The sequence below is a fragment of the Vulpes vulpes genome, chromosome 5 (genome assembly GCF_048418805.1).
Source record: "Vulpes vulpes isolate BD-2025 chromosome 5, VulVul3, whole genome shotgun sequence".
Lineage (NCBI taxonomy): Eukaryota > Metazoa > Chordata > Mammalia > Carnivora > Canidae > Vulpes > Vulpes vulpes.
This window is the reverse complement of record NC_132784.1, coordinates 34374926-34388036: the sequence shown is the minus strand read 5'-3', so window position 1 is coordinate 34388036 and position 13111 is coordinate 34374926. Positions and strand designations below refer to the sequence as shown.

Genomic DNA, 13111 nt, shown 5'->3' with positions numbered 1-13111 from the left:
AAAAAAATAATAAATTAAAAAAAAGAGTTACCCCCGGGAGAGAGACGGAGCGTTTCCCACTTGAGCTCCTCCATCTCACAAACAGACACTCTGAACCTTGGCAAGCGCCCAAGAGTCTCGTTATTTCAAACAGCAAACAGGTGTGTCCTAGGGAAAAAAACATGCTCCCTGCCCTCAAGGCAGCCACGGGGCGGGGGGTGGGGGCTTAGTTGGGTCTCTCAGCCCCCAGGCTCCCACCTTCTCATCTGTAAAGATGTGAAACCCCCAGGTCCCTTCTAATCTTGGGTTTTCCCCTGTGGCCGCGTCTCTGGTCAAGGGAGACAAGACAGTGTGCGTGAAAAGAATATAATGACCAAGTTAGAAAATCCGCACATGAACCCAAATCTGAGAGCACGTCAGAGAAACGAGCTGCCCGGAACAGGAGAGGCTGACCTGGGGTGGGACCGATCCCTCGCACTACTTCTAATTTCTATGATGCAGGGGCACAAGACAATTTGAGGTTGTGTTGCAAGAGCTATAAAGCCATCCGAGCCCTGGTATCTTGATGGGCTCCAGAGAGTCAGGTCATCGTTTTTGCAAGCAAGTACAAAATCTAAAACCCTCATTTCAAATATACACATGAGCTGCAAAAGGAAAGAGCAGCAATTCTATTAGAACATCCTGTAAAGCATCGCTTTGGCACACACGACACTTGATAAATACCGAAGGATCTATGGTCTGAGGCCCAAATCAAGGTGCAGGAAGTTTCCCCCCAAGTAAGTTAGTAGGATAACAGTCCCTGGTGAATCTGTACGTTTATAACTATCTCCTCATCGTATTTAGGGACACAGGAAGCCATGAGATGTTGTCTCTCTCACTCCTTCATTTGACAGAGTAGACTGAGGCTCAGGGAGGAGAAGGGATGCATCACAAGGGACTGCGACGAGCAAGGCAGAGCTCAGAGGTACAGCATACACCGGTACCAACTGCCGACGGAGACCAAGGGACGCGGAGGTGCTTTCCACCTTCCTGGGCCCCGACTATTCCCCAGCTGACGGGAACAGGAGGCCTTGCCCGTGACCACCCCGCTCTCTGGCCTACAGAGCTCTGCATGAGCTGCATCATCCCACTCAGCATTTCAATAGCTCTTTGTGGGATGAGGACTCTAGCAAGGGGACGGGGAGATAGGAGTGAGCAAAGCAAACTGGGCTCCTGTCCCCAAACTGCCTATAGGGTGTATGGAGGTGCTTGCTAATGGAAACCTTTTGCTGATCTTTGTATCCTCGGCGTGGGCCTCCACAGGGCCTAGAATACAGCAGGTGCCCAATGCTGGTCGCGCAGCACCGAGTCACACCGAGCTCCAGCCTGACTGCCTCCTCGTTGCGCTGCATCAGCTGCACGACATCCCGAGGCCGTGGTACCCGGCGAGGCTGCTGGCCCCAGCCCCAGACCCTGGAGGGCCCTCGGCGGGGACGCTCCACCTGGGAGTCCGAGGCCCGGACAGTGCAAACATTTAAAGCACACTCGAGTGAGAGCTTTGTACACAAACAGTCCAGGGGCCCAAAGGGCGGGCTCTGAGCTGGACGACCTTGGGTGCACCTCGTTTTCGGCTCCGCATGATTTTAACAGTCACTTAACCCCTTGGAGCCTCAGTTTCCTTGTCTATAAAACAGAAGCAGTGAGGGAGCCCACCTCCTGGAAATACTGAATATTTAATGAGGAAATAGATACAAAACACAGGTCTTTAGTGAATGGTAAAGAGATAGCAGCTGCTACAAGGATGACAACTCACCTCAGCAGATTGATAAATTATGTCTTCATAGAATATTCCAGGGGTGCCTGGGTGGCCCAGGCGGTTACGCATCCGCCTTCTGCTCAGGTCCTGAGCCCCGGGTCCTGGGACGCGATCCTGAGTCAGGCTTCCCGCTTAACAGGGAGCCCGCTCCTCCTCCCCCGTTCATGCTTCCTCTCTCACTTGTGCTCTCTCTCTCTCTCTCATATAAATAAAATCTTAAAAAAAAATTTTTTTTTTAAGTAAAAATAAAGAACATTCCCCACCCACCCACTTTTTTCTAGTTTTCACCTGACCTAATTAGGCAAAAATAGCATTTTATCTCATGGTTCCTCAGTTGATTTTTTAACGTTCTTGATAGATAAAAATCTAAGCTTAAAATCGTTTTGTATCAGCTAAAATTAACGACAGAAAGGATCAGGGAAAAGGATATAAAATTAGACAAAATGTGTGGGTGAGATATTTGGTATGAAATGCGGTAGAAGACGAGAAGGAAAAAAATGACAAAAATGGCTTTTAAAAGGAAAAAGAGCCTCTTGATCATCAAATTTTTCATGTTTCTAATTGAAATATCAAATTCAAGACGCAGCAACAGACCGTGATAAATAAACTTTACCAGGTTCTACACTCATTGCCAGAAAACGACCAACAGGGGCCAATCTTTCGATCCGACTTTCTTCCTTCCCATTCCCTGTTTGGTTCACTCCCTTTGTAAGGTGCTGACTTTCTAAGCCCTTTCCACCCATTTCTCAAACTCCCAGAAGCCCCGAGAATGACGGGGCACAGAGAGGACATCCCAATGACCCCTCCCAAAAGCGGGATAAATCCGGCACTCTTCTATGTAACGGGAGGTGTGGGAACAGAAACCCCAACCCTTTAAAAGCCAATAAAAATTGATCGACAATAACCCAGCCGATACTCCTAGGGAGACGAACGATCTATATAATTTTAGTTGTTTGCACGAGCAAAGGTTTCCTGAAGCTCCCTGCTTACGAAGCTCCAGACCCATTCCACATTTGCATCTTTAATCAAAACACGCAGGGAACGTCTAAATTTTCATGACTGTAGTTTTGTCTTGTTTGCTCATATTCATTTTCTGAAAAAAAAAATATATATCCCTTTAGGAAAAAAGTAACTTTCTGTTTTACAATTTTTTAAAGATTTCGTCTTCCTTATGTCATGTCCACACCCAACATGGGCCTCAAACTTATGACCCCAAGGTCAAGAGTCCCATGCTCTACTGACTGAGCCAACCAGGCACCCCTCTGTTTTATGATTTTTTACCACTCGATGTCCGGTTTGAGGTGGGCGGTGTTGGATAGAGATACTCCAATAATATTTTTCTTAGATATTTCCAAGAAAAATCAATGTTGTCTGGGACAGACGTGAGAGACAAGAGATGTAACAGTGAGCACATGACGGGAATGTGCCCAAAACCTGGGGCCTGTAAGGCTCTGACCAGTAGCCAGCAGGGACTACTGCTCAATTTAGTGTAGGTGCAATTTTGGGGATACACCCCCCGAAGTTGGAACACACACACACACACAATTGTCTAGAGACTTGTGCCTTGGCAGAAAGGCTCCTTACCGCCCAAATACCGTTTCAACGAGATTTAGGAGTCCGGAAAAGAGAAAACCGTTCCTCCCCACAGTCTGCACAGCAGACAGACACAGGCCCATTCCGTATCTTCTCAGAACTTACAACTTCCTTTCCACGTGGTGGTGTCTCTACCATGTAAGGGAACCAGAAAAGGAAATGATACGTGCCGTGTGCCGCACAGCATCAAGGAAGACCTCAGATGCCCTGGATACCCTAGGAAAAGCACACGTTCTCATAGGAGAGTGAAAGGACTGTCTCTAGCCCGATCTTTCAAGAATGACTTAGAGTCCAACCAGGAGAACCTGCCACTTGAGACACGGCAAATTCTGGAAGCGGAGCTCGTTTAGCCCAGGCAGCACCGGTGGAACAACCTGATCACAGAGACCCAAGGAGATGGACGTCTCAGCAGCCGTCTGAGGGACATGGGGCGAGACGGCACCGTCTGCGCCACCCCCCCGCCCCCCCCCCCCCCCGAGCTGATGCCACCACCCGCCCGCAGCTGAGAGCGGGACGGGCCCTCGCTGGGACGGTCCACCCGACGCTGACCGCCGCCTCCGAGACAGCCCCGAGCTGAGCCGCCCAACGAGCAGGGCCGGCTCCGCACCTAGTAGGGAGCACTGAGGGCTTCACGTCTTCCTGGGCGGCTGCGGGAGGCAGAGCCATGAAAGTACATCTGTCCTGAAGAGCAGCTGTTGAAGGGGAGACTTTGGGGGAAGGGCTACCTGGTATCTAACGGGACTGTAACCCCGTACCCTGTGTGTCCCGGAGGCCTCCGGCCAAGCAGAAAACGTTCATTAGGCCCATCTCCGCTGCCTTGGTAACAGAGGCCTACGCGTGTGCTCTTAACACAGTAAAGCAACCGAGTCGTGGGGGGGTCCCTACAGACAGGTACTGCGTGGCCAGCAAGCAGCCCCGGGGGCAGGAGGAACAACGCAACGTGCCCTCCTACAACGCAGAACAGGCCCCTCCACCAGCCCGGTGTGACTGGGACAGTCCCTCCAGCACCTGAAGCCTCGTGTTTGCAAGTCTGCTGAGTTTGCTGAGCTTCAGAAGCATCACTGGCGGCTCCAGAAACTCTCATTCCCAACAGTCTACTCAGCCCACCCCCGCTATCCTTGGTGTGGAGTCAGTTGGCCTCGCAAGTCCCCATCACATCTGCACGAAAGAACTCCTGAGGTGCCACCAGAGAAAGCTGCAGGACTGTAGCAGCAAGATGGGATTTTAACCAGAAAATTCAAAACCTGAAATCACTGCTCATTTCCCCATCGCTCACCAAGGTTACACAGTGCCTGGGAAGCCTTTCATGACGTCAGTGCACCACGGACCTCACTAGATGGACGGGCAACTTTCTCTGCATCTAACATGGTATCTTCTTGCAGTTTTTCCATTTTCCTTCTCAAAATCTCGCTCTTATTTACTCCCTTCCTTTCTGGAATCAACAGGTAAGGACGAATTCATTCCAACCTCTGCTCTGCACTGGGAGCCTTCAGGAAGGTTCTTCAGATAGAAGCCCTGGAGGACACGAGGGAGGCACAGGGGGCAGGACCATAGGACATGAAGAGACCTTACCATGGTGGACAATGTCGCCCTACTCCCCACCTTCCCAGGGCCTAGTAAGTCAGTCAGTCTTCACACAGCAAGAGTGGAGATTTAATTTTGTTCCACCCAGGAAAGCAAGCTGTTGCTGCTTTTCACCAAAATACTCTTCTCTAAGCCATTGTTCCCCAAATATACAAGAGGAAGGATGCAATCATCAAAATTAAATTTTGCCCATTTTGACTTAAAAACTAAACATATTGACAAATGCATTTGAAATAGGAAATAAATGTATCCAGATATCGTCTCCCATTCTGTAGGTTGTCTTTTAGTTTTGTTGATGCATCAGATAAAGGGCTAGTATCCAAGATCTATAAAGAACTCATTAGACTCAACACCCAAGAAACAAACAATCCAATCATAAAATGGGCGAAAGGCATGAACAGACATTTCATCAAAGGAGACACACACATGGCCAACACGCACATGACAAAATGCTCCGCATCACTGGCCATCAGGGAAATACAAATCAGAACCACCATGAGATCCCACCTCACCCCAGTGAGAATGGGGAAAATTAACAAGGCAGGAAACCACAAATGTTGGAGAGGATGTGGAGCAAAGAGAACCCTCCTGCACTGTTGGTGGGAATGTGAACTGGTGCAGCCACTCTGGAAACTGTGTGGAGGTTCCTCAAAGAGCTGCCCTATGACCCAGCAATTGCACTGCTGGGGATTTACCCCAAAGATTCAGATGCAGTGAAACGCCGGGATGCCTGCACCCCAATGTTTATAGCAGCAATGTCCACAATAGCCACACTGTGGAAGGAGCCTCGGTGTCCATTGAAAGATGATGGATAGAGAAGCTGTGGTCTATGTACACAATGGAATATTCCTCAGCCATTAGAAACGACAAATACCCACCATTTGCTTTTACATGGATGGAACTGGAGGGTGTTATGCTGAGTGAAGTAAGTCAATCGGAGAAGGACAATCATCATATAGTCTCACTCATTTGGGGAATATAAAAAATAGTGAAAGGGAATAAAGGGGAAAGGAGAGAAAATGGGTAGGAAATATCAGAGAGGGAGACAGAACATGAGAGACTCCTAACTCTGGGAAACGAACTAGGGGTGGTGGAAGGGGAGTGGGTGGGGGGTGGGGGTGACTGGGTGACAGGCACTGAGGGGGGCACTTGACAGGATGAGCACTGGGTGTTATGCTGTATGTTGGCAAATTGAACTCCAATAAAATAATATACACATTCAAAAAAGAAAATATACATATGTAAATACACAAGAGTAACGTCAAAAAGCATGTTATTTTATATGTTGGCAAACTGAACACCAATAAAAAATAAATTCATAAAAGAAAGAAAGAAAGAAAGAAAGAAAGAAAGAAAGAAAGAAAGAAAGAAAGAAAGAAATAGGCATGGAGCTGTCTGTTTACCTAGGCTGACTGTATGGAAGAAATGACAGAGACAATGGAGGGTGAGGGGGGCGGGTGCTGAGAGAGGCTCCCCCTAAATGAACTCGTGCAGTCGGGAACTCTGCAATATCCCTTGGCACTGACACGGCCGCTCAGCCTGTGGGGCGGCGCTCCGAGAGGTAAGCATGGCTTTGTGGCGGAACGGCCTGGGCTTAGAAGCACAGTTGTGCTGAGCAGCCTGCCACGCACCACGAGCAGGTCATACAATCTCTGTAAGCCTCAGTCTACTCACCTGTTAATGGGGCATTAACTGAACCATAAGGCAGCAGTGTTGACTAAGTGAGGAAATAGATGAAATCCATGTGCATGGCACCAGAAAATCTAAATCTAACTGGCCCTCAAAAAAAAAAAAAAAAAAGGTTAAGGCAGTAATGGAAAGCAAGGAAGAAAGGAAGGGCAGGGCAGGGGTGATACTGCCCTTGGGAAAGGGGTTGTCTAACCCTTGGGAAATGTATTAAAGGTGAGGTCAGTTGACCAGGCTGTAAGAAAGCTAAAAAAAAAAAAGGGGGGGGGTGAGAAAAACAGAGCACCTCAATGGGAGCCACTCAACCCTACTGTTGGCTGAACATTCGGAGGGGTAGAATCTAGGGCCTATTTCGTTAGAAATCAATATTCTCGTATTCAAATACCTAGATAGGCCAGCCTCGGTACATTCCACATCTTCCTGACCCCAGGCCATTTCCCTATCCGTCCTGGAGAACCCGTCCTGCCCCTGTCGGCCTGGCCCCCCTTCACCTCGCTAGACCCTCATCCCTATCCCCACGTGCACAGCCAGTCGATATTCACTGCCCACCCACTAACCGTAAGGATTCCCCGCATCAGAGAAATCACTCTTGTTGAAATGACTCATCACTTCCTTTAAATAAAAACACGTTATTATGTTCAATGAAACCATACAAGAAATAATAGCTGAAGAGGACGTTTAAATAACGTACACCAACACCTAAAACTGGCTTCTTGGCAATAAAAGGAAATGATTGGCATTGCAAGGGTATTTTAAGAGCTTCATCTTTTCCCCTCCTTCTCCACCTCCCTCCCCCCTCCGAGGAGTCAGGCTACATTCAGAGCCACAGGGGCCCAGCCTCGAGGTAAACTTGGTCAAAGGGGGACTTTATAGGGAGGGTGAGGCTGCCATTGAAATTTAAAAGCTGTCTAGCTACTTGACTACCATCCTTTCCCTTCCAGTTCCCATGGAAACAGACCTCAGATCGCCAAAAACCGGGTAAAGATAGCACCATGCCCAGTCTTCCTGCAATCTGTTGCCATGGGAACTGGATGAGGAGGGACTGGAGGCTGGTAGCTAGAGGCCTGCAGATCCCCATTCCATCAGCTGGAGATACAAAGGGCGCCAGCACACCGGCCACCGCCTGCCTGCCCGCCCGCCAGCAGGCCAGAGAGCAACGTCCACGCGGGTGGAGTCTCAGGGAGAGGGAGGCTCACAGCGAGCGAGCGAGGCTGTGACACCAGCAGCGGCTGCGAGCCTCCAGACACCCACTTAGTAAGAGGCTCACATCCTCGGATGAGCATCCCTTCATCGACCAGAGCTGCTAGGCTTCAGACCAGCGGTTCCCACATCTGGCTGGGCAGTAGGCTCAACGCCCAAGCCAGTGAGTCAGTATCTCAGAGGCTGGGACCAGGACTCTAGTTCTTAATCAGCTCCTAAAGGAGATTCTGCAGCTTGGCCATTCTGGGAGACCAATAATCTAAAGAGTTTTTTTTTTTTTAAGATTTATTTATTTATGATAGACACAGAGAGAGAGGGAGAGAGAGAGGCAGAGACACAGGCAGAGGGAGAAGCAGGCTCCATGCAGGGAGCCTGACATGGGACTCGATCCCGGGTCTCCAGGATCACGCCCTGGGCCCAAGGCTGGCGCCAAACCGCCGAGCCACCCAGGGATCCCCTGGGAGACCAATAATCTAGACCAGAGCTTCCCAAAGCACAAACAGGATGGTGTTAGGGGTTGAAGAGGAATCAAATCATGCTTTATATTTATATTTATATGACCATCCCTCCACCCCATTTCCCCTGCCTCCAGGGACAATCCAGCACGGATACAAAGGTAGCAGTCAAAATTTATGTATAATCATCAGGGGAACCATGATTGTCTCTCCAAATCTGATTTCTCTACAAAGGTCTAAAGCAAATTCTACATAATTGAGGATCAAGCTAGTGGTGGAAAGTGTATGAAATGCTTAGAATACTTATAAACGGAGATGTATGATCAAAGGAGACTAAAACTCCGCATGACATTTTAAAAGAAATAAGAGATCATTTTGAAAAACTCTACAATTATATGGAAATAATAACTCAGCTAGCCTTACAATTCCTAGTCCAGGGGCACCTGGGGGGCTCAGTGGTTGGGCACCTGCCTTTGCCTCAGGGCACAATCCGGGGTCCTGGGATCGAGTCCTGCATCAGGCTCCCCATGGGGAACCTGCTTCTCCTTCCGCCTGTGTCTCTGCCTCTCTCTGTGTCTCTCATGGACAAATAAAATCTTTAAAAATAATAAAATAAAATAAAATTCCTAGTCAAACAATGTACAGAGTAAGAGCAGTTTCCATTTCAGCTAAAAGCATGCAGAGCAATACAAAAGTAATGTCGATATCTAGACTGAACTACAAAATAATCTTACACCACATAAAATTCCAGTGTGTTATTCAAAAGCAAGTCACTGATTTTCTATTTTAAGAAATCTCCATTTTTGCCTATGTATAAAAAGGGAGCTATTTCAGTTTGTTTCATTAGATACATTTTATATTTCGTTCTTCAAAAAGCATAACATACACTAATCCCTGGAAACTAAAATATGAACAAAGAATTTGTAAATCATTGAATTATGTTACAAGTTACTTGAAAAACAATTTCCTTTTTTTAAAAAAAATTATTTATTCATTCATGAGAGACACACAGAGAGAGAGGCAGAGACACAGGCAGAGGGAGGAGCAGGCTCCATGCAGGGAGCCCAACGCAGGACTCGATCCCGGGACCCAGGGTCACGCCCTGGGCTGAAGGCGGCGCTAAACCGCTGAACCACCTGGGCTGCCCGAAAAACAATTTCCTGATTCAAAAAATGTAAATGGAAAAAAATCAATTCTCTGATTAGTCAGCACACACAGGCAACCAAGAGAGCTCAGCATTTGCACCGTCCTGTACGTCCTGCAGGCAGCCAAAGACAACTTCGCACATACAGTCTGGGATACATTTTCGTTCCAACGAGGCAAAAATATATGTGTATTTATTTATACATGCGTATATAATGTCACACACAAACTTTAAAAAAAGCCATGAGTTCGTTTGAGACTCAGTTGCTTTTTAGGTTCCCAAAGCACACGAAGCCAGAGTGCTACAACTGCTGTGATGAGAAAATAAAGTCAAAATGAGGGATTTCTGCATTGGCTTAAACGATAACAAACACACACAAAAAGTAGCAAACTAAAGGGCTGCAGCAGAGGATGCCAAAGCAGTGTGAGCTGTTAAGTGCTCCATTAAAAAAAAAAAAAGTTAAGATTAATTGGGAATAAACGCAGAGTTGTGCTTACGCCCAGCTCCACTGAGGTCTGCTAGTCTGTGAGACCCTCGCCGGAGAATCGGCGGCCGATGTTTATCGTGCACCTGTATCTGTTCACTTTGAAGTTTACTGAAAAAGCAACTGGAGCGGGGCCAGCAAACCTACACTACAAGGCCAGACGGTGCATGGCTTTGCAAGACGTACGGCCTCCGCCCCTATTCCTCGCGTCTGTCATTATAGCATGAAAGCAGCTGCCACGAACACATAAATGAGTAAATGTAACGTGTTCCAATAAAACTTTATCTGTACAAACAAGTGCTAGCCAGGGGGTGGCCTGTGACCCACAATCCAGCAACCACTGGACTAGACTATAAATTCCTCATTGTGAAGGGAATGGCTTCATCAGCGTCTTCTCTGCAGCTTCGGGTGGGGAAGGAGAAAAAAGGCTCCAGGATGTGCCTCATATCAGTTTTCCAGTCACCCCCCAGGAATGCCCTGGACTCACAGCACCAAATGCTCCAACGTTTCCCTTAACGTACAATAATTATTTGTTGTGAGCCATTTGTGTTCTCTGCATCTCGCCTTGCGCCGTCTTGCATTTATACTGTTTCCTTCACTACATTCTAATAGTTCCAAGGGCAAGACTTTTTTTTTTTTTTTAAGGATTTATTTATTTATGATAGACATAGAGAGAGAGAGGCAGAGACACAGGCAGAGGGAGAAGCAGGCTCCACGCTGGGAGCCTGACGTGGGACTCGATCCCGGGACTCCAGGATTGCGCCCTGGGCCAAAGGCAGGTGCGAAACCGCTGAGCCACCCAGATATCCCCAAGGGCAAGACTTCTTAATTGGCACTTTCTCTCAGAATTTAGCTTAATGATCAGCAAAAGATACTGCAGACAAACAAATCCTTCCCTGTCTTCTCAAAGGACACGCAAAAATACAGCTAAACAGGAAGAAAAGACACTGCCATCTTTATGTTCACCACCAGTGTGGCTGTGGTAGGGAGGACAATCTTCAGGTCTACCCAACAAAGGCCAAGTGCATTAGGACTTCCTGGGGGCTAGGGCTGACCTCACCCAATAGTGTCCCCAGATATTGTACATGGAAATATCTACTAAATTCAAAAGTATGATGAACTGTATGGTGAACTAAGCTAATTTCTTTTTTTTTTTTAAGATTTATTTATGTATTTATTAGAGAGAGAGAGAGAAAGAAAGAGGCAGAGACACAGAGGGAGAAGCAGGCTCCATGCAGGGAGCCCAACGTGGGACTCGATCCGGGGTCTCCAGGATCAGGCCCCGGGCCGAAGGCGGCGCTGAACCGCTGAGCCACCCGGGGCTGCTCCTAAGCTAATTTCTTACACTCGCGCAGAACTGTGGAATTTGGAAACAGGAAAAGCTTTTAGATATTGTCATCCAGTCCAATTCACCGTCCCATATACACAGAAATTATGGCTCAGATATCATGAGAAGTTAGTTATTCAGAGCTGGGCGTAGAACGGAATATAAAATTGAGCTAAATCTCATGTTCTTTTAAACATAATGAAGTTCCTGATGCTTTAGGGAATCCTGTAACGGATCTTCCCTCAAATAAAAACATATGCATTGTAAAAAGAGGTTTATCCCCTGATTGAGCAGCTCCTTGAATCGGAGTTCTCGCAGACTCAGTCTACCTAGTAGAAGGCGCCTCCGTCATTACTCACAGTGTTTATCTGGGAGATCATGACAGGCCACAGCAACACAGCAGAGACGATATAAAATTGTGGCTTGGGGAATATAAAAAATAGTGAAAGGGAATAAAGGGGAAAGGAGGGAAAATGAGTGGGAAATATCAGAAAAGGAGACAGAACATGAGAGACTCCTAACTCTGGGAAATGAACTAGGGGTGGTGGAAGGGGAGGTGGGCAGGGGGGTGGGGGTGACTGGGTGACGGGCACTGAGGGGGGCACTTGACGGGATGAGCACTGGGTGTTATGCTAGATGGTGGCAAATTGAACACCCATAAAAAATAAATTTATAAAAATAAAAAAGTTGTGGCTGAGGATCCAGCAGCAGGGTATGGAAGGCCAAGCCTCTGGGGACAGCCCCAATCTTAGAGCACAGGAGACCTCATCCTCTTCACATACCTGCGTCCTCAATCTCAGTTTCTCCATAGACTGTTCTCATAGAGCATCAAATGAAGAGGAACATAGGGAGCGACTTCCACAACCAGCTAAATCCCGGAGGAGGGGAGCCTTCTCTGCAGCCGTCTCTACCCCTCGCTGCCAGAATCTGGTTCATCAAGCCAGCAACACCTTCTCAGAGCCACTAGCCCAGTCTGAAAATCTCGTTAGCATAATCTGATGAGAAAAGGTAGAAAGATCAAAAAACCATGAAGGAGACACCACCCACATCTAAAAACAAAGCAAGCTGAGTGAAATAAGCCAATCGGAGAAGGACAAACATTATATGGTCTCATTCATTTGGGGAATATAAATAATAGTGAAAGGGAATAGAAGGGAAGGGAGAAGAAATGGGTAGGAAATATCAGAAAGGGAGACAGAACATGGAAGACTCCTAACTCTGGGAAACGAGCTAGGGGTGGTGGAAGGGGAGGAGGGCGGGGGGTGGGGTGGGGGTGACTGGGTGACAGGCACTGAGGGGGGCACTTGATGGATGAGCACTGGGTGTTATTCTGTATGTTGGCAAATTGAACACCAATAAAAAATAAATTTATTATTTAAAAAATAAATAAATAAATAAAAACAAAGCAAGGCTTGATGTCACAGAGAATGGCCACTCCCTGGATCGTTCCAAGGGGGGTCTCTCAGCTACTCTGGCAGTAGAGGAAATGGAAAGGGCATCATCTTTTGCATTTTTAGTAGTAGGAATAATGAAACTTGCTGTGTACGGGTGGTGCAAATACTAAACCAGGTAGGCTCCACATAGAGTGCCCTACAAAGAGCACCCTCATGAGGGGAATCATGAAGGACCGTCAACACAGCCAACTCTAGTAAGTAAAAGCAGTGAAACTGGCTCACGGAGGACAGTGTTCGACCCCAGCCCTGACTCTCCGTGACGCATATCATAGTTCTCCATGCCCGCCCTTTGCCTTTTCCTCTCTGTGCCCACTGGAACATGAGCATGAGGGGCCACAAGCCCATCACCAAGGACTGTAGGTTCCTACAGGACAGTGTTTTTCAAACTGGGTTGTGACCCGTTAGTGGGC

General features: G+C 47.7%; 1 protein-coding gene across 25 annotated transcripts in view; it reads right to left on the bottom strand.

Annotated features, from left to right (window-relative positions):
- Window positions 1-13111, bottom strand: part of LDLRAD4 (low density lipoprotein receptor class A domain containing 4) — a 386138-nt gene that overhangs the window by 235703 nt on the left and 137324 nt on the right. For 2 of the 25 annotated variants that reach the window (XM_072757824.1, XM_072757841.1), the window contains exon 1: window positions 1772-2039. The exons of 18 other annotated variants lie outside the window; for them this stretch is intronic. The gene's annotated coding sequence lies outside the window, so the exon portion shown is untranslated. Of the gene's footprint in view, window positions 1-31; window positions 100-1771; window positions 2773-12029; window positions 12243-13111 lie in introns of those variants that run through there. 5 more of the 25 variants (XM_072757827.1, XM_025997596.2, XM_072757843.1 and 2 more) reach the window with 5 other exon arrangements.